The sequence below is a fragment of the Pantherophis guttatus genome, chromosome 1, assembly GCF_059756535.1.
Source record: "Pantherophis guttatus breed Tessera chromosome 1, ASM5975653v1, whole genome shotgun sequence".
NCBI lineage: Eukaryota > Metazoa > Chordata > Lepidosauria > Squamata > Colubridae > Pantherophis > Pantherophis guttatus.
In genome coordinates this window covers 145,790,141-145,816,924 of record NC_142063.1, presented here as the reverse complement: position 1 = coordinate 145,816,924, position 26,784 = coordinate 145,790,141, and the positions used below count along the sequence as shown (strand labels likewise).

Genomic DNA, 26,784 nt, shown 5'->3' with positions numbered 1-26,784 from the left:
GTTTCTGAATATGTGGAGTTGCAGCTGTTTTACATACATTATAGTTATATCCATTCTCAAATCAGTAAACTTTCAAAAGATTTTTTTTTAAAACAGACCATTAAAACAACAGGGGGAGGGGGTGTTTGTGTAAAAATGAGTAAGAATGAGGAAACCCTGTGATTATAGCAAAAATTTGACTTGGCATTTCTACCTTTCCCTTGCACATAATATTTTTTTATTTTACTTATACGCCACTGCAATATGATTCTTGTCAGCTTCCGTGCAGTAAAAATGTAAAAACATCCATAGTGTGATTAAAAGATAATATAATAAAAAGCCTCTAAATAAAATCAATAATGAATGTGAAAACAAAAGGAAATAAAAGGTCGTGTGATTCTTAAATTAAAATACGAAATGCCCTTTCAAAAAATCTATTTTTGAAATCTTCCTGAAGATCAACAAGAAGGATGCTAACCTGATCTCTATTGGGAATCATCAGTGTTGCCACAGAAAAGCAAAATCCTCTAACTTCAGCCCTTCTCACCTTTCAGAAGTGTGAGATCAGAAGTGGGTCAGATTGATTCCAGCTACAATAGGCAGTCCTGCAGGTACCCAATGCCAAGCTATAAAAACCTCTATAAATCAATACAAGCACCTTAGATTGTACCTAGAAATTAATTGGCAAACAATGCAGGACCTGCAGAATCAATATTATATATTTCCAGCTGTAAGAGCCAGTGAGTATATAGCTGCTGCATTCTGGACAAGTTGCATTTACTGAGTAGCTGCTCAGAAATATGCCACAGACTAGGACTCTGCAAAGCAGCCATGAAGATCTTGGAAAAGATATTCAAGTACCCTGATCTGATTATACCTACAAAACTCTGTGAGTTGTAGTGATACTCTATGGCAATGAAAGTTAGACTTTAAAGAAGAAAGATAGGAAGAGTATTGATGCTTTTGAACTTTGATGTTCGAGAATATCATGGACAATCAAGAAAACAAACTGAGGGATCATTGAACAAATGAATCCAGACTTGTCTCTTGAGGCACAAATGAGTAGGCTCAAATTATCCTACTTTCAACACATTTTGCAGATTCAGCTCTCTGGAAAAGATTCCAGTGGTAGAAAAGGTAGAGGGAAATAGAAGAAGAGGATGACCAAAAGCAAGATGGATAGACTCCGTTACACTGGTGATATTTGCATGGCTGGGACACTTGAAAGAACAGGTTAAGAATAAACCATGGGAGAAAATCTAGCTATGTGGTCACAAGGAATCAAAACAACTTGATGGCACACAATCTTTTTAAGGAGCAGCCTTACGTAAAGTGTGGTGTAGTAGTCCAGTGTAGTAGTGTTCTGCCCCAGGTCCGGATTCCTGAGGATATTGACATACCAACGGTCCTTATCAAGTTTATTAAGTAGCAAGAATAAACCAAAGTCCAGCAAAGGTTGGCAACCAGCCCAGAAAACAAAATACGATAAGACTTTTCCAAAAATGCTCTGATGATAATTACAAGTTGTTTCCAGCAAGAAACTTACTAACCGTGTGTGACTTAAATAGGCTAAGGGAGTGGCCAATTATCCTCAAGCCTTACTCTCGAGGAGACCTCCTCCTCCTGAGTAGCCACTCCTGCCTTTTGGCAGCCCTGCATGCTCGAGCATTGAGAAGAGGCTCCTCCACTTCGCTCTCTCCACTTGAAGGAGCCTCTGGAGGTTCTGACGGCCCTGGCTGAGTCTCTGCCTCTGGCACCACATCCTCTTCAGCCTCCTCGCTGTCCGACACGAGCGCCGGCTGCGCAGACTGCTGGCACGACACCACACCAGCCTCCTCCTCGTCGGGATCAGCCATGATCCGCGCAGGCCGCTGGCAGGCCACAACAAGTAGCAATGAGGGCATATGTTATTGGAGCCTATACGGTGGTGTTATATTTCACACAGCAGCAAAGGCCTTCTAGTCATGGCTTCTACCTGCTATTTAGGCAGGAGTCATGAGTCCAGAAAAATTTCCAAATGCTCTTTTGCCCATGTGGAGATGATGCTGGTGTCATCGGAAAAATCCAATGTACAAACAACAATTCTGTCTAATCTGTGTTCCAATTCTGTCTGTTTTTACCCATCCTGGCTCTTATAGCCTCCAGACATCAGGACAGGACATCAACAATATCTCCTCCACAACCTGCAGTGGTGGTATAAAGTCATCAGTGGACTGATATCACACTCCAAAATCTCTCCCAGCATTTTTTACTACAGATTTTTTTAAAAAAATCCTGGCTTTATTATTTTTTTAAAAAAATAACTAGGCTGCGAACATACGTAATACTTCTTCCTCTTCCTGTTTTCCCCACAACAATAACCCTGTGAGATGAAGGGGGCTGAAAACAAGTGACTGGCCCAAAGTCACCCAGCCAGCTTCTATGCTTAATAGAACTCAGTTTCCTGGTTTATAGCCTAGTGCTCTAACCACTAGACCAAACTAGCTCTCTGTTCATTCTGTTCTGTTTTGTGTAACTGCTAAAAAACAAGAGAAAGAGAACCAAGCCCTACAGCACCCCACATTGCAGAAGCCAGGATTGAAACAGACTGAAACAACCCACTGAGGAAGGGTGGAACGGGTGTAAAATAATGATTCCAATCCCCAACCCCTCAATTTGGTCCATTAAGATACCTTAATTCATGGTATTGAAAGCTGCTTAAAAGGTCTAATTTATGGGCTGTCTCACAGATCCTGGAAACAGGACTATGGGGCATAGGAATAGAGGTGGTTGGTGCAGTGACAGAGGGGGCACCACCTCTGCGTCGCTCCAGCCCCTAGTTTTTAGTCTGTTCTTAACTTTTGTAATTTTAAATTGTTTTTATATTGATACTTTAATTGTATTGTAAATCACCCAGAATTGCTTTGAATAGCGAGATGGGTGGCATATAAATTTAATAAAGATTTTTGAGTCCAGTAGAAGGGGAAAACGTAAAAAAGAGACTGCCATCTTAATTACCGTATGTTAAGAAGAAGTTAAGGTGAAGAATTCCTTTGCAGGCTTTCAAGATTGTTTACATTACCCTAATAGGAATCAAGATCTTTGCAGAAGTCCAAGCAGTTCTTGTTTCTTGAGTTTGCCTGCCTTGAAGAGCTTAACAAACAGAAGCACTTTCCCCTACTGAGTCATGGCATCAATCATCCAAGAGAACCATCAATGCAGTCTCTGTCCTGTATCCAGATATGAGCTCTATTTGAGAAGGATACAAATCATGTGCTTTTTCTAAGTGGTTGATGTTGGTCTACACTTCTTTCTGAATAATCATACCTAAGTAAGGGCGGTTAGTGATTGGACGATAGTTAACTAAAATCCCCGAGATGACCATTTCAGAAGATAATGTACCACTGCCTCTCTTCATAATAGCCAGGATATTATGCAATCACAACTGTAGCATGGAAGGACTCTAGACTCCTGAACAGTTGCATGTCCTGGTATCGTGATCATATGATCACCATTTGTAACCTTCCCAGCCAGCTTCCAACAAGCAAAGTCAATAGAGGAAGCCAGATTCTCTTAATGATCACATGATTTAGTTAATGACTGCAGTGATTTGCTTAACAAGTTTTGTAAAAATAAAAAAGTTGTAAAATGGGGTTAAAACTCACGTAACAATTGCCTTGCTAACCAATGGAAATTTTCAGCTCAATTGTGGTCATAAGTCGAAAACTACCTGTACTTACGATATGTTGCCTTGAGGTACTTGGCTCTATTTGTGCATGGGCACCATTGATGGTACAGGTAGTCCTCGACTTACGAACACAATTGAGCCCAGAATTTATGTTGCTAAGTGAGAAATTTGTTAAGTGAGTTTTGCCCCATTTTACAACCTTCCTTGCCACATTTGTTAAGTGAATCACTGCAGTTGTTAAGTTAGTAATATGGTTGTTAAGTGACTCTGTCTTGCCCATTGACTTTGCTTGTCAGAAGGTCGCAAAGGGAATCATGTGACCCTGGGACACTGCAACTGTCATAAATATGAGTCAGTTGCCAAGCCTCCATGTGTAAATCACGTGCCCATGGGGATGCTGCAACAGTCATAAGTGTGAAAAATGGTCATAAGTCACTTTTTTCAGTTCTGTTGTAACTTTGAATGGTCACTAAATGAACTGTTGTAAGTCGAGGACTACCTGGACAGTCTCTAGGGACTGGGATTCAGTGTATCCTGGATACTGATATTCTATCTTTTTTGCACTGTTTTGGAGTTTCCTATTTTCCTATCTACAAATACAGCATTATTGCTGCTGGGGTATGAGCCACATCTCTTCCTATTCCTTATAAGATAATTGGTTTATAGGATAGTTCAGTAATTTTCCTACTATCATTTAATAAATCTTTTTGTAGGAGAGATTCCAGGCAGCAGTTTTGAAATGAAATAAAAGAAAATGAACTGGGCATGGCTAGTCTAGTGAAGGACCGGGGAGACATGATAGCCGTCTTCCAATACTTGAGGGGCTGCCACAGAGAGGAGGGGATCAAGCTGTTTTTCAAGGCACCTGAAAGCCAGACAAGGAATAATGGATGGAAACTGACCAAGGAAGGATTCAACCTAAAAATGAGGAGAAACTTTCTGACAGTGAGAACAATCAACCAATGGAACAGCTTGCCTTCGGAAGTGGTGGGAGCTTCCTCACTTCAGACTTTCAAGAAAAGATTGGACTGCCATTTGTCAGAAATGGTGTAGGGTCTCCTGCTTGAGCGGGGGGTTGGACTAGATGACCTATAAGGTCCCTTCCAACTGTTATTTGTTATATCTGTATGCTTGAGAAACTATTTCTCAATTTTCAGAGGGCAAGAGCAGACAAAACATAACAAAACATCCATTCTTGTCTGTTTTAAGATTGGTTATCTCATGACCCTTCAGAATCAAAATGGAATGTTATGATTTAGGAAGTGAAGTTTCAAAGATTTCTTGCAGCACATATTTTCCTAAGAGTTTCTGAAATGTCATACTTTTAAAGTGAATAAGAAGAAACATATTATTTCACACATTTGGTTTGGAGTGTTGAATTGGTTTTGTATTCTGAGAATGAGCGTAGCTTCATAAATGATCCAATTTTAAGTGCAGTCCTATGTAGAGAATAGATGATGATTGTATTATATTTAAATTTAAGATTTGTGTTTATTCCATTCATGTAGGTTTGATTTCTATCATTGCAGCTTCAGTTGAGTTAATCACTCTTAAAATAAATAGGATTTCCTTGCATATAATAATTTGGAGATTGATCTGAAGTATCAGTTTGATAATGTTTCCCTCTCTCCTCTGTCTCCATCCTCTGTTTTGTTGGTTGACTATAATTCATTTAGTGGTGCGATTGAGGCTATATCAAACTTTGAGCTAAAGACCTTCAAGGCCTAATTAAAGCTTAAATGTATAACCATTATTGGATTGAATCCATTTTTTCTATAATACTTTATCATGCTCATGCCTTAGGTTAATGCTATAGCACACAAATAGAAGCTTGTTATATGATTAAAAACATATTTCTTTGAGTGGGATCTAAGTTAACTTGTGTAAAAAAAGTTCAGATAATAGTGGAGTAAACACAGCTGACTCCTGAAAACCTGTGCTAGTATATTGGCCAGTTTTGTATGAACAACTATGGCTGTTTAAAAGTTGGAAAATGCCAAATATATATATATATATATATATATATATATATATATATATATATATGTAGGTCTTTGGTTATTCGGGTCTTCTCCCACGTAAAATTGGAAGTGTCTTGGCGACGTTTGGCTTCGTGTTTGTGGCCGTGCGAGCTCTTCATGCACGGCCACAAACACGAAGCCAAACAACAACAACGCAGCTCACCAGCTCAAATCCCCCTGCAACTCAGACTAAGCTGAGCACAACCAAGCCCCCACCCAAACAGAATACACCCCCAGCCAATCAGAGCACAACCAACCCCCCATCCAATCAGAGCACAGCCAAGCCCCTAACCAATCAGAACACACCCCCACTAGCAGTTAAAAGGAAGAGACAGCTGTGATCTCACATTGCTCCTGGAAGCACGAAGCCGAGAACACCAGCCTGAAGATGACAAATGAGACTTCGTCGAAACGTCGCCAAGACACTTCCAATTTTACGTGGGAGAAGACCTGAATAACCAAAGACCTACATACAAACACCCGCGAAAACCTGAGAAAACATACATGTATGTATGTATGTATGTATGTATGTATGTATATATATATATATATATATATATATGTTTGTTTGTTTGTTTTGCTGAAGACAAAGTTGAAATACAAAATGCAAAAAAAAAAAAAAAATCCAAAAGAAGACAAGAAAGAAAAAAGGACAAAAACCACAAAGCATTCAAAACATTTTTAAAAGTGCATAAAAACCACACATATGCAAATATTATCCCCTTTAGTTGAATACTGATCAATATGTTAAAATTATTAATGAAAATTATTTAATTGCACTGCAGTTGATCAATTAGGCCATCCCTAATATTAGGAGTAATGGTCACTCAAGCAACTGATGTTATGGAGTAGTGACAAGGTATTAAAAGGCAGATGTGCATGGTATGTGGTCTGACTAGCACTCCTTAAGCAACTTGTTTCTTTCAGCAAGTAGGATGATTTTTTTACCACAGGGAAGCTGAAAAAGACCAACTATCAGATGTTTTTTATGCAGAATAAGAGGACACAATTTTGTTCTTTGCTTAAAGCATTAATTTATTAGTCCTCTTTAGGAATACCTATGAACACAAAGTTGTATAGAAATAAATTAGAGATAAATTCTCAGTAAATGGACTCAAATGTTAATGTTTTTTCAAATTTCTGTGAAGATTAAAAGAATGATGAGCTTTGAGTCGGATTACCATCCGACTGTTTAGTAGCTGTTTAGTCATTGTATTTGTTAGCCAAAAATACAGTATCTGGACCTTTGATCTTTCTTGTGGTTTTCATTAAGTATTCATTAATGGGTACTTCCTGACGTTTGTAATAGTTTAGGCTTAAATCTAAACCTCTGTGAGGGTTTAGGTTTAAAGACTGTTAAAGGCATAATTTTACTTTTTTGCTTCTGGAGGATGGCCTCATGTTTGTTATTTTATCTTAGCAGAAAATAACTTAGTACATGCCAAATGACAAGTTTATTTTTAAAACATTTTAAAATATTGCCCTTTAGTAGAGTTTTGGTGTTCCTGAAAGGTAAATATAATTTCATCACAAATTTTATTAGAAGTTTGGAAATGAAACTTGTATATACTTAGTACTGAAAAGTTACAGGTAGGTAAGTAGGCATACCATTCTGGGCAAGTACAACGCTATCACTTAGTGGGGTATTTCTCTCTTTCTGTAATCGGAATAAGCAAGTTGCAGCAGTGAAAAATCAGTCAACACATTTGTATGACACAGTATCAATCAACACAATTTAGCCATGAATGCGTCCAGTGATGCCTACGTGTCATGGATACAAATCTTCCATCCTCAGTTTATTTTCAGTGGCTATTTCATGAAATCTGGTGCAATGTCAACATCTTGGTAGAATACATTAGAAAAAGAGAGTTGGTGGTTTGTTTTATACAGCATTAGTTTAATTTGAGGTTAGCCTTTTTAAAAGAAAATAAATGAGGACATTGTGAGATCAAAAAAGCATTCAGTTTCAGGAGTTCCTTACAAATATTTTTTTGTGAATAAAAAAAAGTGGGCATTTGTCATTTGTTTATTACGTATCACTTAGGTGTAAATGTTTTCTATGAAATTTCAGTCCACTGATTCTATGCAGAAAGACAGATTCTAAACATAATCTATACCCCATCCACAATTAGCTGTAATGTTAATTTGAGATCGACTTTCAAGAACCTCTTTTACACTCCATAACTAGAAGCTTTGAGGAAAAGCCAAGTCTAAATCACTTCTGAAATATCAGCAGGGACAAAATCATCTCTGTCTCTAGAGGCAAGCTATCCTAAATGAGTAGGATCATTATAACTGTCATCCAGTGGTAGGATTCTGCCGGTTCTAGACGGTTCCGCCGAACCGTTTGTTAAATTGCTGGCTCGCCCCGCCCCTTACCCCGCCCCTGCGCAGCACTATTTATTGCCAATAAATAGTGGTGGGTGAGGGGTGGGCGAGCCAGAAATTTAACAAACAGTTCGGTGTTTTTTTGTAATTTTATTGGCCCACAGAGCTTCAGCATAGGCTAATTAGCCCATTGATTAGATCGGCCTCCCGACTCTCATCTGATCTGCTCTCAGCTGTTTTTCTCAGGGCTCTGCTGCTTGCTTGCAAAGAGTGCTGGAGCAGATTTTTTTCACCCTAGCTATGCTGAAAAACAAAACTGAAAGTAAAGCAGGCTGTTGGCTTTGCTGTTTGCTGCAACATTGGAAAATTAGGCAGGCAGATTTCTTTTCTTTTTCCTCACCAAAAAAAGTAGGTGCAAACAATGGGAAATTTAGGGAAAAAGAGGAGAGTTCAAGATTTTAAAACACAAAAGAAAAAAAGCTCTATTTAACTAGGGAATTGTAATAATTGAGATACTATTAATTGTATATTGTGTTGAAAGCAGAAATGGTTAAGTTGTGGTTTGGAGGAATATATGGGAGAAATTATTTGGTTTATTATTATTGGTAAATATAATTAATGATTTGTAAGAAATTGGATTGCATGGAAATAATTGGAATATTCATGTTCATATTGATTAATGTACAAAAGGATAGTTATATAACTAATTGATTTATATTAAAATGTTGAATTTATATTAAACAACTGTAATATTACATAATTAACCAATGTGAGGATGGATATAAAAATAGATGACAATGGGAAGGGGTATAATATAGAATAGAAGGGAAAAATTGAATTTGATTAAGATTAGAGATGAGGATGAAGGGTAATATTGGTTTTTTTTTTAAAAATAGATAAGGAATAAATATGGCAAAAAGGAAATATAGAAATTGTAAATTTAATTGAAATGACTAAATACTGTTTAAATTTGTGAACCAGCCAAATACTCTGTTCAAAGAAAATTCATTCTTTATCTTAATATCTTTATATTTGTTTGGGGTTGCCTTTCTTCCATTTCATCTTTTTTACTGTACAGCAATCCTTTTCCTCAAACCTACCCTCTCTCTTTTCTTTCCTTCTTACTTTCTTCCCCCCTTTCTTCTCCTCCCTACTTCCTCTTCCTTTCTCCCTCTCTTCCTCCCTCTCTTACCCGCACTCCTACTCTAATTTCCCTTCCCTTCCTTCCTCCCTTGTCTTCCTTCCCTCTCTCTCCTTCTTTCTTCCCTCTCTCTTCTCCTTCCTTCATCCCTCTCTATTGCTCCCTTTTGTGCATATGGATTACTCAGAGGGCTGAAAAAGTTATTTTTGACTGGTCCTCGCACTTTTGACCACTCCTCGAACTTATGACTGTCCTCACATTTTACGTTTTTTGCCCTATCTTGTCACCATGGTGAAGAGAAGCAGTTGTGAAATGAGTGACATGGTTGTTAAGAATGCTACAATGGGCATAAATGATGACCAGTCATAAGGGTGAGGACCGGTCAAAAGTGCGAAGACCTGTCAGAAATCACTTTTTTCAGCCCTCTGGGTAGTCCTTTTGTGCATATGGACTACTCAGAGGGCTGAAAAAGTTATTTTTGACTGGTCCTCACACTTTTGACCAGTCCTCGAATTTACATTTTATGTTTTGCGCCCTATCTTGTCACCGTGGTGAAGACAAGTAGTGGTGAAATGACTGACACAGTTGTTAAGAATGCCGCAACAGGCATAAATGTGAGGAAGGTCATAAGTGCGAGAACCGGTCAAAAATGTGACGACCAGTCAGAAATGACTTTTTTCATCCCTCTGAATAGTCCCTATGTGCATATGGACTAGTCAGAAGGCTGAAAAAGTTATTTTTGACCGGTCCTCGCATTTTTGACCAGTCCTTGAACTTACATTTGTCCTCACATTTTACGCTTTGCGCCCTATCTTGTCACCATAGTGAAGAGAAGTAGTGGTGAAATGACTGACACGGTTGTTAAGAATGACGCAACGGGCATAAATGTGAGGATGGTCATAAGTGCGAGGACCAGTCAGAAATGACTTTTTTCAGCCCTCTGAAAAGTCTCTATGCACATAGCCACGCCCACCCGGTCTCATGACCAACTAGCCATGCCCACCCGGTCACATGGCCAGCTAGCCATACCCACCCAGTCACATGACCACCAAGCCACACCCCCAACTAAGCCACGCCCACAGAACCGGTTGTTAAAAATCTTGAATCCCACCACTGCTTTCATCTCATGTAAGCAGAAACAGTATTTAAAATTTTGCTTGCAGTTGGACTTCTCCATGCCCAGACATTTGCTCAAGTCTTTCAGATTTAGTCTTATTTGTTTTTGAAGTTGGGGAATGCTGAAGTTCAGGATTTAAGTCCAGTAATCTCTCTTTATCTGGATTACATAATTCAAATGGAAACAGAGATGGATTATATATTGGGAAAGGAGCTGAGAACATGGGAAGAAAGGAAGATTTTGACAGAAGCATCAGATTGTGAGCATCAAATCTAGAGAGGAACTTTGCATTCTCCATCAGTCTGAATTTAGCTTTTTTTAGCATATTTAAATTTTAACATTTAATTCTTTAGCGTTATTAGATGTCCACAATTAATAAGTTGCACAAATCTATTGATTGCTTTTAAGTAGCTATTTTACTATCCCTATAAATGTACAAACTCTACGTTGTAATTTAAAATTGCTTTCTTAAAGCAAAATTCATTCTTTGGTTATCGTACTGAAAATATTACTGGATTCTGTTCTGCGATACTCCAAGTTCCATAGAAATGTTTTGGTGCTGAAAAGTCAAGGGAAACAAGTAGCTGAGACTCTTAATGGGTTCATACCAGGGGTGAAATCCAGCAGATTCTGACAGGTTCTGGAGAACCGGTAGCAGAAATTTTGAGTAGTTCAGAGAACTGGCAAATACTACCTCTGGCTGGTCCCAGAGTGGGGTGGGAATGGAGATTTTGCAGTGGAGTGGAGAGGGAATGGGGATTTTGCAATATCCTTCTCCTGAAGTGGGAAGGGAAGGGAGATTTTTGCAGAATCCTGCAACCCAGAATTGCGGTCACAGGACAATGGGATGCTGCCAATGGCCATAAATGCAATCCAGTTGCCAAGTGATCACGTGACCATGGGGAGATTGGCTGCCAGAACTTGTACTTACTGAGTCATAAGTACCTTTTGGAGGATCTATTGTAACTTTGAACAGTAGTTAAGTGACTGATCATAAGTTGAGAACTACCTGTATGTAACAACAAAAACAAAGCAAATTGGCAACCAAGGAAAAAACAACCAACAAATTGCATAATCGCTGCACAGGCTCTGTCACATATACATATCCCCAAGCATATTCCCCAGGGGTGTCAAACTCACGGGCCACGGGCCAGATGCGTCACATGGTGGCCACGCCCAGTTTAGCAAAGGGGGGAAAAGTCCCGATATGTCATGTGACTTCGCTGTGAAGATGCGAGTTTGACACCCGTCTTTGAGGATCAGGGCCAATTTAATCGCCAGAGGGGTGATGTTTCAAGCTGTGGGTGCCCTTTCCCTCCCACTTTTTTACAGTAAGGGAAGGAGTGGGAAGTAGGAGTACTTCTACTCTTTCCCATGCTTTCATGCTAGTACATGCTATAATACTACATGCTCTCTGTAGTATTATAGCCTACTGCTGTTCACACTCAAAGATTTGAGGATAGAAGGTTTAATCCCTTTATAATATACTTAGAGCTGAGGCTGCCTAATCATTGTGTTGCAACTGTCCATTTTCTGTCCTTAGTGATTGCTTTGGTAGAGAGAGGAGCTAAGCCAGCAAGCCTTCGGAGATTGCAAGTTTTCATGATGTATGTTCTAATATTATTTTAACCCATTTGAATGGGAAAGAGTTTAGTTGGACAGATTTCTAATTCCCTGCATCTTATTTTTTAAATCAAAGTTTCCTTGGCAGTTATCCAAGCTTCTGATTCTTAAGAGGCTAATCTTAGTGATGTACAACTTTAGTTAAAATAATCAATCATTTCATCATAGAGAGCTCCAAAATATACCCAAAGGTAAGTATGTTTATAGAGGGGTTAGGCATCAAACACTTAATTGTCTCTCAACTCCAAAAAAATAATTTCTATTTAACATTATAACCAGTTTCAATCAGAAATGTTCAGCAGCAGGAGATAACCATTATAGCAATCATAGTCCACAGCAAATGGTTCTGATAGCGATTAATGTGCCTACACAGCTACGTACCTGTCCATTAACATTTGCCTCAAAGATATATTGGGAATATATATATATATATGCTTTCAAACTCGATTCGCTAGCATTGCTGAGGCAGTTTTGTTCTTGCTGTTTTGCAGTCAATTGGAAATGGAATTAAACAGCAGTTCTACATAGCACTGGGTGTAGATCTATATTATCTGCAAGCACTTTTGCCATCTCTGCGGGGCAAGATTCTTCTCCAGATCTTACTTAGTAATTCTTTTCAGCAACGATTCACACACAACCACTTCTTTAGGGCTTCTGCCAATGGCTCACAGTTGAGCATGGCACGGCCGGCTTTAGTGATGTATTGCCTGCTAATTGCTCCTTTGTCACTTTTCTTTCTGGTTCTTTCTCCTCCTTTCTGAAATAATGCTAGTTAGCTATTAAAGATAAGGAGAAAAATTAGAGCACAGCCCCAGTCAATTTGGAAGATTGAAATTGAGTTTTTTCCCTCTTAAATTGAGCTTCACCTTCAGGTTTTATTTTGACATAACTGTAGTCCATCAAGATGTGTAAAACTGGTCATCACTTTCTACCTGAACCAGAACTAGGAAAGCAGTCTGGAGTGGTTTCCAGTTCTGTTTGACAAGGTCTTTATGCAGTTTGTTCATTAAAACCTTTTGGTTTATTCTGGAAAGAAAGAACATGCATTGTATATAAGAAGAGGAGTTGCATCTTTTTAGCAATCATGCAAATTTTCTGCAACCATCTTTGCAGAAGTTTTTTTTCTTTGTTTTTTTACAGAATGCACACATGTGCAGACAGACAGATTCAGTCATAGTCAAAGTTATCATTTGCAAAGCCTAGAGTTAGCTTTCACTCTCCTGTGTATTTTTATTCCTGCTTCACATTATTCCCCAAGTAAATCAACTTTTGAAAGCTCTGTCTCCAGAAATTGAAAGAGGAGAGTTAACCAATGGTAAATTTCTCTGGACTGTAGTTAACGTAAACTGGCATAAAATATATCATGATTTTAGGCTGTGGTGAAAACTTTCTGCTTCAGCCCCAATTTGGGGCTTAATGAAAATGTGGTTTATCTCATCTGAACTCACATATGGACATGGTTTGCTTAATTGTGTCTTTTTAAATATTATTGGGGGAGCTATGGATTATGACTGTAAGACATAAAAAAGTCATTTTATTATTTTCTCTACATTATAATCCTAGTGAAAATTATATTTCCTGAGTGCAATTTTTCTCTATTAGAAAACAGCAACTTTGGGGATAAGGAATTAAAACCTTGAATCTTAACCCTTTCTTTTTATAGAAATACTATTTAAAATTTAAAAAGAAAGCTTTAAAACATATAGAGTATTTACATGGAATGCTTATCCATAGCCAGCTTAATACATTTTATATTTTCATATGACATGAAGCATCTTAATCTAATAATTTGGGTTATGTTTGCACATGTTAGGCTAAAGTCTGGTCACTAATTTGTAGTACATTGTGCCATGCAACGCTATACCATGCAAACACAACCATTTACTGTATTGGGTTGTGTTGTTTCCAAGAGTTTGGAGAAAGTATGCAAATCTTTTTCTTTTTTGATGCATTAGTTACATTCTGTGTTACAGCATAACTGTTTCTAAAAACAAGCTAGAAGAACATACGCAATAATGGAAGAATCAAAGTTAGAACCCTGTTGAGCATTAATTTCTCTCTAGCTTCAAACTGTTGGTAATTAGGCATCACTGCAGAATCAACACAGGGTTGTTCTTAACAGCTCTGTATGACAGTATTCTTGTCCCAATTATATCCTTTTAATTTCCTCTTCCTTAATTTGGTATTTTCCACATGTCTGCTTAGTTTGTTTCTGTTTCATGTTTATAGATGTATTTCTAAAGAAGGCTATTAATTTGAATGGTACACAAAAATAAATTATATGATCTAGGACACAGGTGTCAAACTCGCGGCATCGTGTTGCCATCATGTGATGTATCGTGATATTTTTCCCTTTGGGGAGCTGGGGTGGGCATGGCCTACATGTGATGCATCTGGTCCATGGGCTATCAGTTTGACACCCCAGATCTAGGAATGCGGTATGTGGATATACAGTATTCACATGTGAATATATTCACATGTCAATATGTATGTGGATACACATATATATACAACACACAAATATACAGACATACATTCACCCGTAGTCCTGTGCCTAGATAAAACTGTTTCCTAGCAATATATTGCATACTAACTAGTAATTCGTATTTATATTCATGCCTTCTGTGCACTTGGTAATGGAACAATGTTTCTCTTTCTTTTTCTCTTAATAGTGAGGGCACTGATTTACTACACTAAATAGGAAAGGCGTTGCTGCTTCATTCTCTGTCTCTCATATCTGTAAGTAATAAACATTATTAGGATCACTTTTTGCCAATATTATTCTTCCAATTTAGATACCACTTGGCTTTTCCTAAAAATTATGTAGTAATTTGCACCGTAGTTTTTTGTTGTTGTTTCCTTCTACGGAGGCTTACATTTTAGAAAACAAAACAACCCAAATCTCTCCATGCACTGTTATTCTTTACAGTTCATATGTTTTTATAACAGGGAAAAAAGTGAAATAATTTTATGTGCCTACAATTGCATTGTAAGTTAAATATATGTGCATCTTTCACATACTGCTCTAACATAAAGGAAGCATGAACAGACAGATAGGACTCTCTTCCATCAAATTTTGGGGACCAGAATAACAAAGTAGATCTCAGAAATGAAAGAATGCATAACATAGTTTTATCCATAAACATCTTTTTGCCTGTATCTGGCTATAGCAGGAACTCTGCATTTTATCATCTAACAGTTTTGATTTATTTTCTTTTTTTTAATTCTTTCCCCCCATTTACCAAAGTACCTCTATGCCTGTATTGCAAAATTGTTGGATGAAATATTTTTGATAATGGAGAAAAATGGTAGCAGAGAGAAGTAATTTTAAAAGTACTATTTAATTGGAGATAGGCAGAGAATCAAGAAATGCCTTCCACAGTTCAGGAAAAAGGGTTTAGATGAAGATATGTCTACATTCGATTGTTGTTTAAACTGCTGTATGTAGTATGACATTGTATTTTTTATATTGCATTATTGTTGTATGGCGTATGACATTTAGTAAAATGACAAATTTTCATTTGACCTATTTGAAGAATCAAGATATATTTTCTACTAAATATGTTTTGGATTTGTGTGACGAGCTTAATTTAAATACAATTCTGTGTAATGTGTTGCCTGAGCAAAGCCATATACTACTCTTCCTAGGCATTGCCTTATAGCCAAATCAATGATTGTGTCTGCACAACTCATTGGACAAATTAGCCAACTCTTTATTGTCCAGGATGCTTGCAAGTTTAGTCAGAGTATTTATTTCTTATTTAGTGTGTCATGATTTGTTGGGTTAATTGAATAAATTCTAGTTAAATGAACAATAGGGTTATAAGTTATGAGAGCATAACCGCTGTTGAATTATTTCTTTTAGAAGGTCTTCATGGTATTTGGCAGCAATTCAGGCTGAATTCACACCTAGCAATAAGACAGATATAATATTGGTTAGTAAGCAGGCCACAATAACTGAGTTTGCATTCAAAATTAATGTCAAGCCCCAACCAGCTTGCCATACCTGGAGGGGAGGGGGAGGGGAAGGCAGAAATAGCAGCAGTGGCAGGAACAGCTGCATGGCCAGGCGGTGACGAGGAGCCTGGCTGGGACAGTGTCGGCTCCAGCCACAGCAGCCGCAGCAGCGAGAGAGGCTATGGAGGCATTCTCCCCCGCACAGCTGATTGGTGGCTTCCCGCAACCCAGCTGGTCAGCGCCAGATGCAACAGCATGCAGGCAAAGCAGGCGGAGGCCAGACAGAGGCCGGAGGCCTGAGCACCGGATGGTGGACTGCTAAAGTGGAACTGAACGCAGACACCGGATACTGGTTATGTGGGTGGAACTGGGGTGTGTGGCCCTGCCTATATGGAGTGCTGGGAGCGGTAGCTCCCATCGCTGACTTTGCAACAGACTGCTATGTACTCATTTGTGCCAGGCCTCAGGCTTGGATAAACCTGTATCAAACAGTTCAAGAGCTTGCTTATTGCTGCGTTCACAAGGCCTGGGAATTTGGACAAGTGAGATTTAAATCATAATGGATGTTTGCACAAACAAATCATTTTTATGGATTAATGCATAGAACAGGCACCAGTGTTTGTATTTGTAAATACTTTCCCATTGGCAGGAGTTCCCAAATGCCTTATTCCTTAGACTTCAGCATTCGGTTCACAGATCTTTAAAGGAGAACGATGGCTTGATGGCTTTGCATGTCATTCTTCATAGTAGTTGTTCAGGTTTTTTTTCCCCATGTGACCCAGCAAATGCCCACCTGTTCTGCTGATTCAGCTTTAAAATGTAAAGACTGATCTGGCCTGTTTTGACTCTTTATATATCATGGTAGTTCTTCCTCCTTACACAGAAGCCCAGGGAAAAGTAGTAGGATGAAAGTGACAAGATTTGTTTTTATTTGCCCCCCCCACCCCACCCTTTTGCTCCTGCTGCTGCTGGCAAAGCAATTCTTCTGTGATTGGAAAGGATAGAATGATAGCAATCTATTTTTTTCTCCATTCTGGACTGGAGGGAGGAGGTCAAGAGGATTTTGTTCCAGAACCTACAATGGTTTGGAGTGGGGCACTAATCAGTGTTATTATTTGCTGTCTCAAAATGCCAGCTGGAGAGAGAGCACTGTGCTTTTTTCTCTGTCTGGTTTGTGGGTTCTGAGGCTTAAAACAAGGAAAACAACCACATAGCCAGTTTCAAAAGTGTTTGAATGGACCGGGGAGTGGGAGTACTGCTATGTGGAACCGACCTGATTCAGATGGTACTTATTTCCATATAAATGTTCTTGGAATCTTAGCCAAAAGCAGTTGGGTCCAAAATGAGAATCAGTAACAGATAATAGAATTTAACAGATGATGTTAGTGGAATAGAATATTGGCATGGGATAATAGTCTGCTACTGCTAGATAAACATCTTGGCATTGCTTCCCATTTATCAAAAACAAATTCTACACAGAGCCCAGGGACTCTTTTATCATGCAAGAGACATTGCACTTTTATGGCAGGTTTCTGTTACAGTGACTTTATTTCTTTTGCTTTTAGCAACTGATGTAGATTTAATCATTTTATCTGATGGATGTCACTAGTGCATAAGAATGATAGCTGTCCACCTTGCCATTATTAGAAAGTACTGGCTATCTGAGATAGAAAACACAGGCTGTGACCATTTGGATCAATTAGTTGAAGGTCAGTTTATGTGTGATTATTATTTTTCTTTTTTAAAAATTCCATATTAGGATTTAATATTTAAGTTATACGCTGCTGAATCCTTCCAGATTCCAAGCAGTTTTTTGAAGATTGAATAGTTTAAAATCTCTGCAACAAATGTCTGTTCAAAAGAACTTCCTCAAGGTCATAGAAGAATGTTAGAATGTTTAGGTTGTTACTAGAGTTTTTTTGAAGGTGTTAATAAACGTGGGTAAGGCCCAGTGGTGGGGTGCCCCCGGTTCGGACCGGTTCACAAGAACCGGTAGTAAAACCAGTGGGAAGCTCTGGCCACTGATCCGGATGTCATCAAGAAGCTTCTGTGCATGCATGCGGCCCTGTTGCGAACTGGTAGTAAAGGTAAGTAGAACCCATCCCTGGTAAGGACAAGCTAGTAGATATCATCCACTTAGATTTTTAAAGCAGTGCCTTATCGAAGACTTCTCAGTAAGTTTAATAAGCATGGACTAAATGGACAGGTCCTCTTCTGCATAAGCAAATGGCTAATGAATGGAAAACAAAGAGTAGGGGTAAATATATTTCTCACAGTGGAGGGACATAGCTAGTGGGGTCCCCAAGGATTCTGTTTTAGGATTGGTGCTTTGTAATTTATAAATTATATGGAATCTGCTGTAATTAATGGATCAGCAAAGTTTACTGATGACACTACATTGTTCAGAGTGGTAAAAATAATAAGACACTGCAAGAAGCACCAAAGGTATCTCTGCACATTAAGGGAGTGGGTGTCAGTATGCCAAATACCATTAAAATGAACAAATATAAAGTGAAGCACATTGGTACCAAAAGTACTAACTACTAACACAAACTGATGGGATCAAAGCTAGCAGCAACTGATGAGGAAAGAGATATTAGAACAATGGTAAACAGTTCAATGAAGCTGTTGACACAATGTGCATCTACCGTAAAAAGAGATAACAGAATGTTAGGGATAATAAGAAATAATATTGAAAATAGAGATGCCAATATCATAATCATTGTTGTCATCAGCCATTCAGTCATGTCCTTAGATCCGCCATAGTCATCCCTGTGTCATCCTTTAAATATCATAATACCCTTATGTAAATTAGTGGGACAACCACAGCTGAACTAAGTGGGTTTTTTTTCCGGTAAAACCAATCTATCAGGGCAACCTGGTCTACCCAACTATGGGACCGAGCATGCTGCTTCCGGTTAAATATAAAATATAAAAAATATAAATTCAACACAGCTGGACTATTGCACATACAGTATGTCTGGTTAGAGCACCTCAAAAAGGATTTAGGGGAACTAGAGAAGTTTCAGAGAAGGACAAGTAAGATGATCAAGGGGATGGAACAGCTTCCCTATGAAGAAAGATTGTAACAATCGGATCTTTTAATCTAGAAAGTATGTGAACAAGAGAGGGCATGATTGAGGTGTATAAAATTATGCATGATGGGGATAAAGTGGACAAGAAGAAGTTATTTTCCATTTCTCAAAACACTAAAACCAGAGGCGATCCAGTGAAATTGAATACTGAAAAAAAAATCAGGACAGACAAAAGGATTTTTAAAATATATATATACAGCACATACAATGAACAAACTTTGGAATTTAATTTCATTATCATGAGATATGCTGGCTACCAGCTTGGCTGGCTTCACAAAAAGGTTGGACCAATTCTTGGAAATCATGGGGATCAGTTGCTATTAGCTTTTGTGGTCCTGTGACTGCCTCTGAAAGCCATATGCCGGGAGACTAGTGGACTTCTTTGTACAGCTGGTTCACCACTCTGAGAACAGACTGTTAGACAAGATGATCCAGGGTCTGATCCGGCAGGGCAGTGTTTGTGTCCTTGAGCATCAAAAAGAGCCTGACTGTAGTAGTTGCTAGCTGGCAACTGTAGCGGGCTGAATGACTGATCCAAATTTCACTGGTAGATAACACCGTGGATTTATAACAGAAAGAGCAAAAGAGCATGTCAATAACCTTTTCAGTTTTACACAGTTGACTAATGTAAGGAGGCAAAAAATAGTTGTGACCTGAAGAGCTAGTGGATGGTGGGAACTGGAGGTTTGTTGGGTGCCAGTATTAAAAAAAAAAATGCTGCATAGAAAGAAGAGAGAGCTGAGTGTTTCAGCTGCAGTTGCTGGAGGCCTATAGGGGTAGCTACCCTGGCAGCAGAATTATATAGGCATCTTTGCCTAAGCTGAGTTCCACCATTTCCTCAGTAAATGATGGCAGCATAGAAGTACCTGGGCATCTGAATGCTGGCAGTTCAAAAGACCTGAATACACTCCATACCTGGCCAAGAGAAATTAACAATGCTTTCATGTGAATTGGACTGAATTTGCTAGATAATACACCTGGAATTACAACAGGTATATGGACTATGCTGACCCTTTCTCGTCTATAGGAGATGTTTTTCCCCCTACGTTTATTTGGGCAAGAAGGTTTTTCCCCTTTTGTTGTCTTGTTTAAGAACTTTTTTCCTACTGTGTTTTCTGCGTTGACATGGTAGAAAACCAACATTTAGTATTATAGTTTGTGAATGCTGCGGGGGGAAGGTTGAGGAAATTGAGTAGATTTTTCCTGCTTCAGTGGTATTAAGCTAAAGAACTGGTTTGGGGGGAAGGTTTCTGTTTTATTTAAGGAATGGAAATGAACTTCAATGAAACGAGAATACAGTGGGAACTGCAATCAGTTTCTCCTAGTTTATTGATGTATGATTAGTCCATCTGCTTAACATGCAAACTTTTTAATATGATACTGTCACTCTGAATGTATTTATAGATCAGATCTTTCCTTGATTAAGGCAGCAGGGGTTTTTTTAAGGCATTTTTTTTTTAAATTGTGAGATCTTGATAAAATGCTTTAAAAATGATTGCAAGCTGTTATGGACCCAGATAGCCCGATTCTGTGGTGCCTTGCTGAAAAACAAGCTCTATTATGTGTGTCAGAGCTGTCTCCTGGTCTGTACACACAGTGTTACAGCCTGGAATGAAAATCTCTCCTCTATCTCCCTTCTGTTGAACTAAGCCTTTGAAAAGGACAAACTTGCTATCTACCATTGGCAAACACGGAAATGGATGCATTTGGTCAGCAGAAATGGTTTGTATAGGGGCTTTGTAAAAAAGACAAAAACGCAGCTGAATTGCTTGATTCAAGGCAGTTTGGCAGACCTGGGCGGCTGCAGCTTCTGCTCTCACATGCACACTCTTTCAGGCATTTGCTCTGATCAGTAGATGTTTCAAATACTCTGTTTTGCTAAAGAAGCCAATCCAGATAGCTTATGTACCTCTGGGAGACCCCATGATTTCCTCACCATGAAATCGCTCAGGTTGCACAAAGGGCACGAGATTGAACTGCTTATGGCATTTCAACACCCTATTATGTATTGAGTGCCACTGAACTTGAAAGTCAACAGATGAGTAAAGGCCAAAGGGCAGTTTTTTCCTTGGATGATAAGTGCCTCATGAATTACCGTATTTTTCGGAATATAAGATGCACCTTTTTACCCCCCAAAAGGGGGTGAAAATTTAGGTGCGTCTTATACACCGAATGTAGCCCTGCCCACCCACTGGCCCCCACCCTTTGGCCTGTGCCTTGCAGTAGTTACCTTCTTGCAAGCAAACAGCAAGAAAAAACAGCCCTTTCCAGCTTCAGCATAGGTTAATTAGCACAAGTTGATTAGATCGACCTCCTGACTCTCAGCTGATTTGCTCTCAGCTGTTTTGCGCAGGGCTCTCCTGCTTGCTGCAAAGAGTGCTGGAGCAGATTTTTTTTCCCTAGCTATGCTGAAAAAACGAAACTGAAAGTAAAGCAGGCTCTTTCCTGCAACGTGACAAAAATGAGGCAGAGAGAGATTTCTTTTTCTTTTTCCTCACCAAAAAAGGTAGGTGCAAACAATGGGAAATTTAGGGAAAAAGAGGAGAGTTCACAATTTTAAAACACAAAAGAAAAAAAGCTCTATTTAACTAGGGAATTGTAATAATTGAGATACTATTAATTGTATATTGTGTTGAAAGCAGAAATGGTTAAGTTGTGGTTTGGAGGAATATATGGGGGAAATTATTTGGTTCATTATTATTGGAAAATATAATTAATTGATTTGTAAAAAATTGGGTTGCATGGAAATAATTGGAATATTCATGTTCATATTGATTAATATACAAAAAAGATAGTTATATAACTAATTGATTTATATTAAAATGTTGAATTTGTATTAAACAGTTGTAATATTAAATAATTAACCAATGTGAGGATGGATATAAAAATAGATGACAATGGGAAGGGGTATAATATAGAGTAGAAGGGAAAAATTGAATTTGATTAAGATTAGAGATAAGAATGAAGGGTAATGGTTTTTTTAAAAAAAAATAGATGAGGAATAAATATGGCAAAAAGGAAATATAGAAATTGTAAATTTAATTGAAATGACTAAACACTGTTTAAATTTGTGAACCAGCCAAATACTCTGTTCAAAGAAAATACATTGTATGTTTGTATGTGTGTTTGTCTAAAAAATAAAAAAAATCTTTTTTTAAAAAAAAGTAACCAAAAAAGGTAGGTGCATCTTATACTCCGGTGCATCTTATACTCCGAAAAATACAGTATCTTAAATTCGTATTTTTAAATGTTTTAAATCTCAACAATTGCTACAGGAATTCTGAAGTGTGTATTTTTATGCTGGAGTGAAACTCTCCGACTTTGAGAAAAGCTATCTTTGTATGAACCCATTAGTTCTCCAGCGCGCTGCTTGGAGAATCCAAAGCATGGGTTATTCTTAGTCTATTAGCCAGAGACTGAGTGTATGTTCCTTTAAATTTCTTGATCATGCCTCCTGTGCTCGGCTGAGGTCAGTTTTATTCACTCAGTCAGGTTGAAGAGACTGTTTTTTGGCTTGTTCTGGCGAATAGATTAATCTCTCCACGCTTTGGATTGCTCTTTTAGTTTTCCTAACCTTCTGGAGGAACTCGTTCTTGATATTTAATATCTGGACTTGTGGCTCTAATCTTGTTGGCTGACAGAGGTGGTGAGTCGCCCTGGGGCTCCAGGGGTTTCCCCAGCCATCCTTGAAGGCTGCTTCTTAGCATTTCAGAGCTCTGTCCCTTTAGGGCCATCTCTGTCCCTCATTATTGCCGCCGGTGAGTATGCTGGTTCCCCAGCTTGCCAGCACAACCGCTACCACCACATCGATCCTAACCGATTGTCAGCCAGTTCGGGTGGCTCCAGAGTCACTGCTACCTGTCAGGGCATGCTCTGTGTGTATTGTTGGGTTCGCTGCGCTGGGAGCATGGTTTCCAGTGCTCGCGCAGTTCCCCTGACCATGGAAACACGCCGGATTTAATTTTCCGATTCTTTTGTTGTTACCGGCTCTTTGATACGGCGGTCGGCGCAGAGGCTCGTTTTCCCGCCGGACGCCATCTTGTTGCTTGCCGAGCCGGCCGCAGAGGCGCTCAGCAGCGGTTTCCCACCCTGCACCATTTTGGATTGCCCCGTCAGACAGTACTTTTCCTGTCAATCGGGCTAGCTGTGATATCGATCCCACCACTGCTCAGGCGCAAGAACTGCTCCCTATTGAGGCGTCGATAGTCCCTGGTCGGCTTCTTCATGAGTGGCGCTATGGAGCAATTTCATCCTTCTAGAGTTTGACCAACCGTCATTTCAAAGCGCAGGCTGTGGGACTTTTGTCTGTTGGAGGATTGTTGGCGCCTTAACAAACCTGTCGGGCTGCCATTTTGCCAAGCCGCTGACTCTAGCCACATCAATTAACAGGTGTTGGACTTTGTGCTGTTGATGAAGGTCAACCTTATACACTGCACTCGTATTACAGGGCTCCTCCTAGGATTAGGAGATTTATCAATACCTTAAAAAAAAAACCTTATATATATATATAAATAAAAATAAGTTAAAAATATAAGATAGAACACCGGAATTAAAATGGCTGACCCTGAGTTGTCCTCCGATTTGGAGCAACCTGAAAGCTCTGTCACAGCCATTCCGCCCACCTAAGAAATCTAGAGGTGTCAGTAAACGGGCTACGCATGCTTCATCTGTGTCCGCCCTACATGCCTCACATGTCTCCAAACAGGCTGCCACATCTAACAATGCCGAGCAACGGAGGCACATGGCTTTGGAACGACAGTTTGAACTGGCACAGAAAAGGCCTGCATGGGGCGCCAGTGTTCGGCTCTGGGGCTATGGAGCCCGCTGATAATGCTCCTGCGCCTGTAGGGGCACCTCTTAATTTTGCACCAGACGTGGCAATAAATCAACCTGCTAAGAGACAACGTGGTTCTGGTGGTTCCAGCAGGTATACTATTCGATCCAGGGCTGGTGCCTTCTGCCCAGCCACCAATGCCACATCCAGCACCTGAGACTACCTTCACACCCAGGGCCTCCGCACAGGAGACGGTCTCTATTCGAACCTGCCACTTGATGTACAGTCCATAGTTGTGGAGACGATCTCCAGATTTTTAGCTGTGGGCTCTCTTTCAACAGTTCACCCTCCATCTGCCCTACCGCCTTCTCCGGTACCCGCACCAACCGGCTGGGACCATTGTCAGGAGTACTCTCGTTATCAAGATTCCATCACAGCAAGGATTTGCTTTGGGACGATGATGACCACAGGGACACGGAGTTCTCCGAGGACGAAGGTCTGACTTCAGACAGATCTCCTATGGCCAGACTTTTCCGACCATCCCTCTTCAAATCCTTGTTACACAAGGCCAAGGTATCTACCAATTTGGATACCTCGATGGACAGCCTGAATCTTCAGACTCTTCATGTCCACATGATGGTCTGTTCATTGTCCCGGGGGCGGAAAAGGACTTTATACCATGCCCACAATTATTCTCCGAGGTGGTCCAACGCCCATGGGGGGTTCCTGGATCCTTGGCCACGCCGAACGCTCTGGACAAGCTCTACTGTTCTGCCCCTAACCTACAAGAACTCTTGCATCTACCATCCATTGATGCTCTTGTGGCCCAGCTGATTTCATCTTCAGTGTTGTCCAACGATGTTGCAGATTGCCTGCGCTCCGAGGACAGAAGATGGAAGATAGACTTCCAAGTACATTTTATCTTGTTTTATTTTTTATTTGAAACAACTTTTAGGAAATTGCTGCTTTGGACTGTAGTATTAGTTGTCAATTAAAACAAAGGCACCGGATCTGTATATGTGCATCTCTACTGTTTCAGTGGGGGAGACCAATTAACAGGCCCTTAAATCTGACAAAAGGATCAGAAAGCACAGAAAAACTGCTGGAAAATAAGTATCCAAGAATGATGCAGACATGGAAATGAGATTTTTTAATACTCTGAGCCAGAAGGATGATTATTTAGCTTGGGTTTTTTTTTATTTTCTAAAAATGATCAACGAATTTGAGGTTTTGCTTTCTTCCAATACAGAAAAAGTAAAAGTAAACTTGACAATTATGTGGCAAAAATCTTACTTTGAATGCATATTAATAAATACTACACTCTTATATTTAGTAAGAACCTAAGCAAATTCTGTCAGTTGAAAAAAGATACTAAAGAAAAATAGTTTGTTGTCAGAACATATATTAAAAGGTTTGTTATTTTAAAACATTTTCTGCTCATATGAAATGTCACTGTGCAATGACAATTCATAGGACAGGAATAGCAAAAATTTATATGCATCTTATTCCTGTTAAAGTAAGTTTTGGTTTCCATTTCCTGGCACTGGAATGAGCCAACAGTGGATTCAAGGGCAATTTCACACTGAATGTACAATCATACAAGGTTGATTCAGCCTTCCATCCTTCCGAGATCAGTAAAATGAGGACCCAGACTGTTGGGGGCAATATGCTGACTCTGTAAACCACTTAAAGAGGGCTGTAAAGCACTGTGAAGCAGTATATACGGTAAATCTAAGTGCTATTGCTACCGCTATCATAGAGTTGCAAGCGGCACTCATCAAGTCCTGTCTGTGGGACTCATTGCAAGAAAGCAAATTAAAGCATCCCAGATTCATGGCTTTTCAATCACTATTTGAACATATTCAGTGAAAGGGAGGCCATCACTGTTCTGGTCTATTGTCTCGGGATGGGCAACTATAGTCCCTTTATGACTTGTGGACTTAAACTCCAAGAATTCCTGAAACAACCATGCTGGCTCAGAAATTCTGGGAGTTGAAGCCCACAGGAATAAAGGGGCCATAGTTGCCAACCCCTGCATTAAATTTACTCCTCTTATAGTAAGAAAAGTAACATTATTTCTGATGCTAGAAGACTGCTTTCAATCTCCCTCCCCAGCCTTTTCTTCCTCCAGGCTATACTTCACAGGACTTGGTTATTAATCATCTATGCCCTTCAGTGAACCTGTCCCAGTTTGTTTAAATCCTAAATGCAGTGTTCAGAACTACATAGAGATACCAAGTCAATTAACCAGGGGTAGGTTCTACTTACCTTTACTACCAGTTTGCAACAGGATCGTGCACACCTTGCTTCTGCGCATGCGCAGGTCACCGATGATGACATCCGGGGTGGTGGGTGGGGCCTCTCACCAGTTTTACTACTGGTTCTTGTGAACCGGTCCAAACGGGGCAACCCACCACTGCAATTAACATATAGTAAAATGGATCTATCACTTCTAATGAATTAGAAGCAATATTTCTGTTGATGCTTCCTAAAAATGCATACACATTTTTTGTATTCACAATCAACGATAATATCTTTTTCACCAGCATTATCATGGGCAGGTATTTCCCAAACTAAAAGTATATGATTAATTTATGTTTAAATGAAGAATTTGATTTTTATCTGTTAAATTCCATTCTTTTTAAATCAATTTCCTTAATATATTTTTTAGATTTTTTTTATCCTGCCTTTTTTTCCTGCACTACTCGAGGCACGGAACATATTAATGCTCCTTCCTCCTATTTGGGGGCTGAACTGGGATGATATTGAATTCTTGCATCTGCCAGCAGAGGGGACCTGACCATCGGACCAACCGCCGTGAGAGGGCGGTTTTTGGACCTGAGCCCCGGATGCTGTGCTCTCTGCATTGGTTCATCGCTGCCATCTCACCACAAGAGGGGGTCGAATGGTTGATCGGACCTCCGTGAGAGGGTGGTTGGGTCTTCCCCCTTCCCCCCCTTGGACTGTGGTCGACCTGGAACTTGACTTCGTCCTCTGTTGTGAGGGGACAGTGGACCGGTCCTGTTGAAAATGTTTTTGAGACTCCCATTCCATGTCTCTCCCCTGGACCTTCTATATGGAC

General features: G+C 39.5%; 1 protein-coding gene across 7 annotated transcripts in view; it reads left to right on the top strand.

Annotated features, from left to right (window-relative positions):
* Positions 1-26,784, top strand: part of CCDC148 (coiled-coil domain containing 148) — a 172,466-nt gene that overhangs the window by 1,192 nt on the left and 144,490 nt on the right. For 2 of the 7 annotated variants that reach the window (XM_060687972.2, XM_060687973.2), the window contains exon 2: positions 14,549-14,615. The exons of 3 other annotated variants lie outside the window; for them this stretch is intronic. The gene's annotated coding sequence lies outside the window, so the exon portion shown is untranslated. Of the gene's footprint in view, positions 1-14,548; positions 14,616-17,398; positions 17,543-26,784 lie in introns of those variants that run through there. 2 more of the 7 variants (XM_087881896.1, XM_087881897.1) reach the window with 1 other exon arrangement.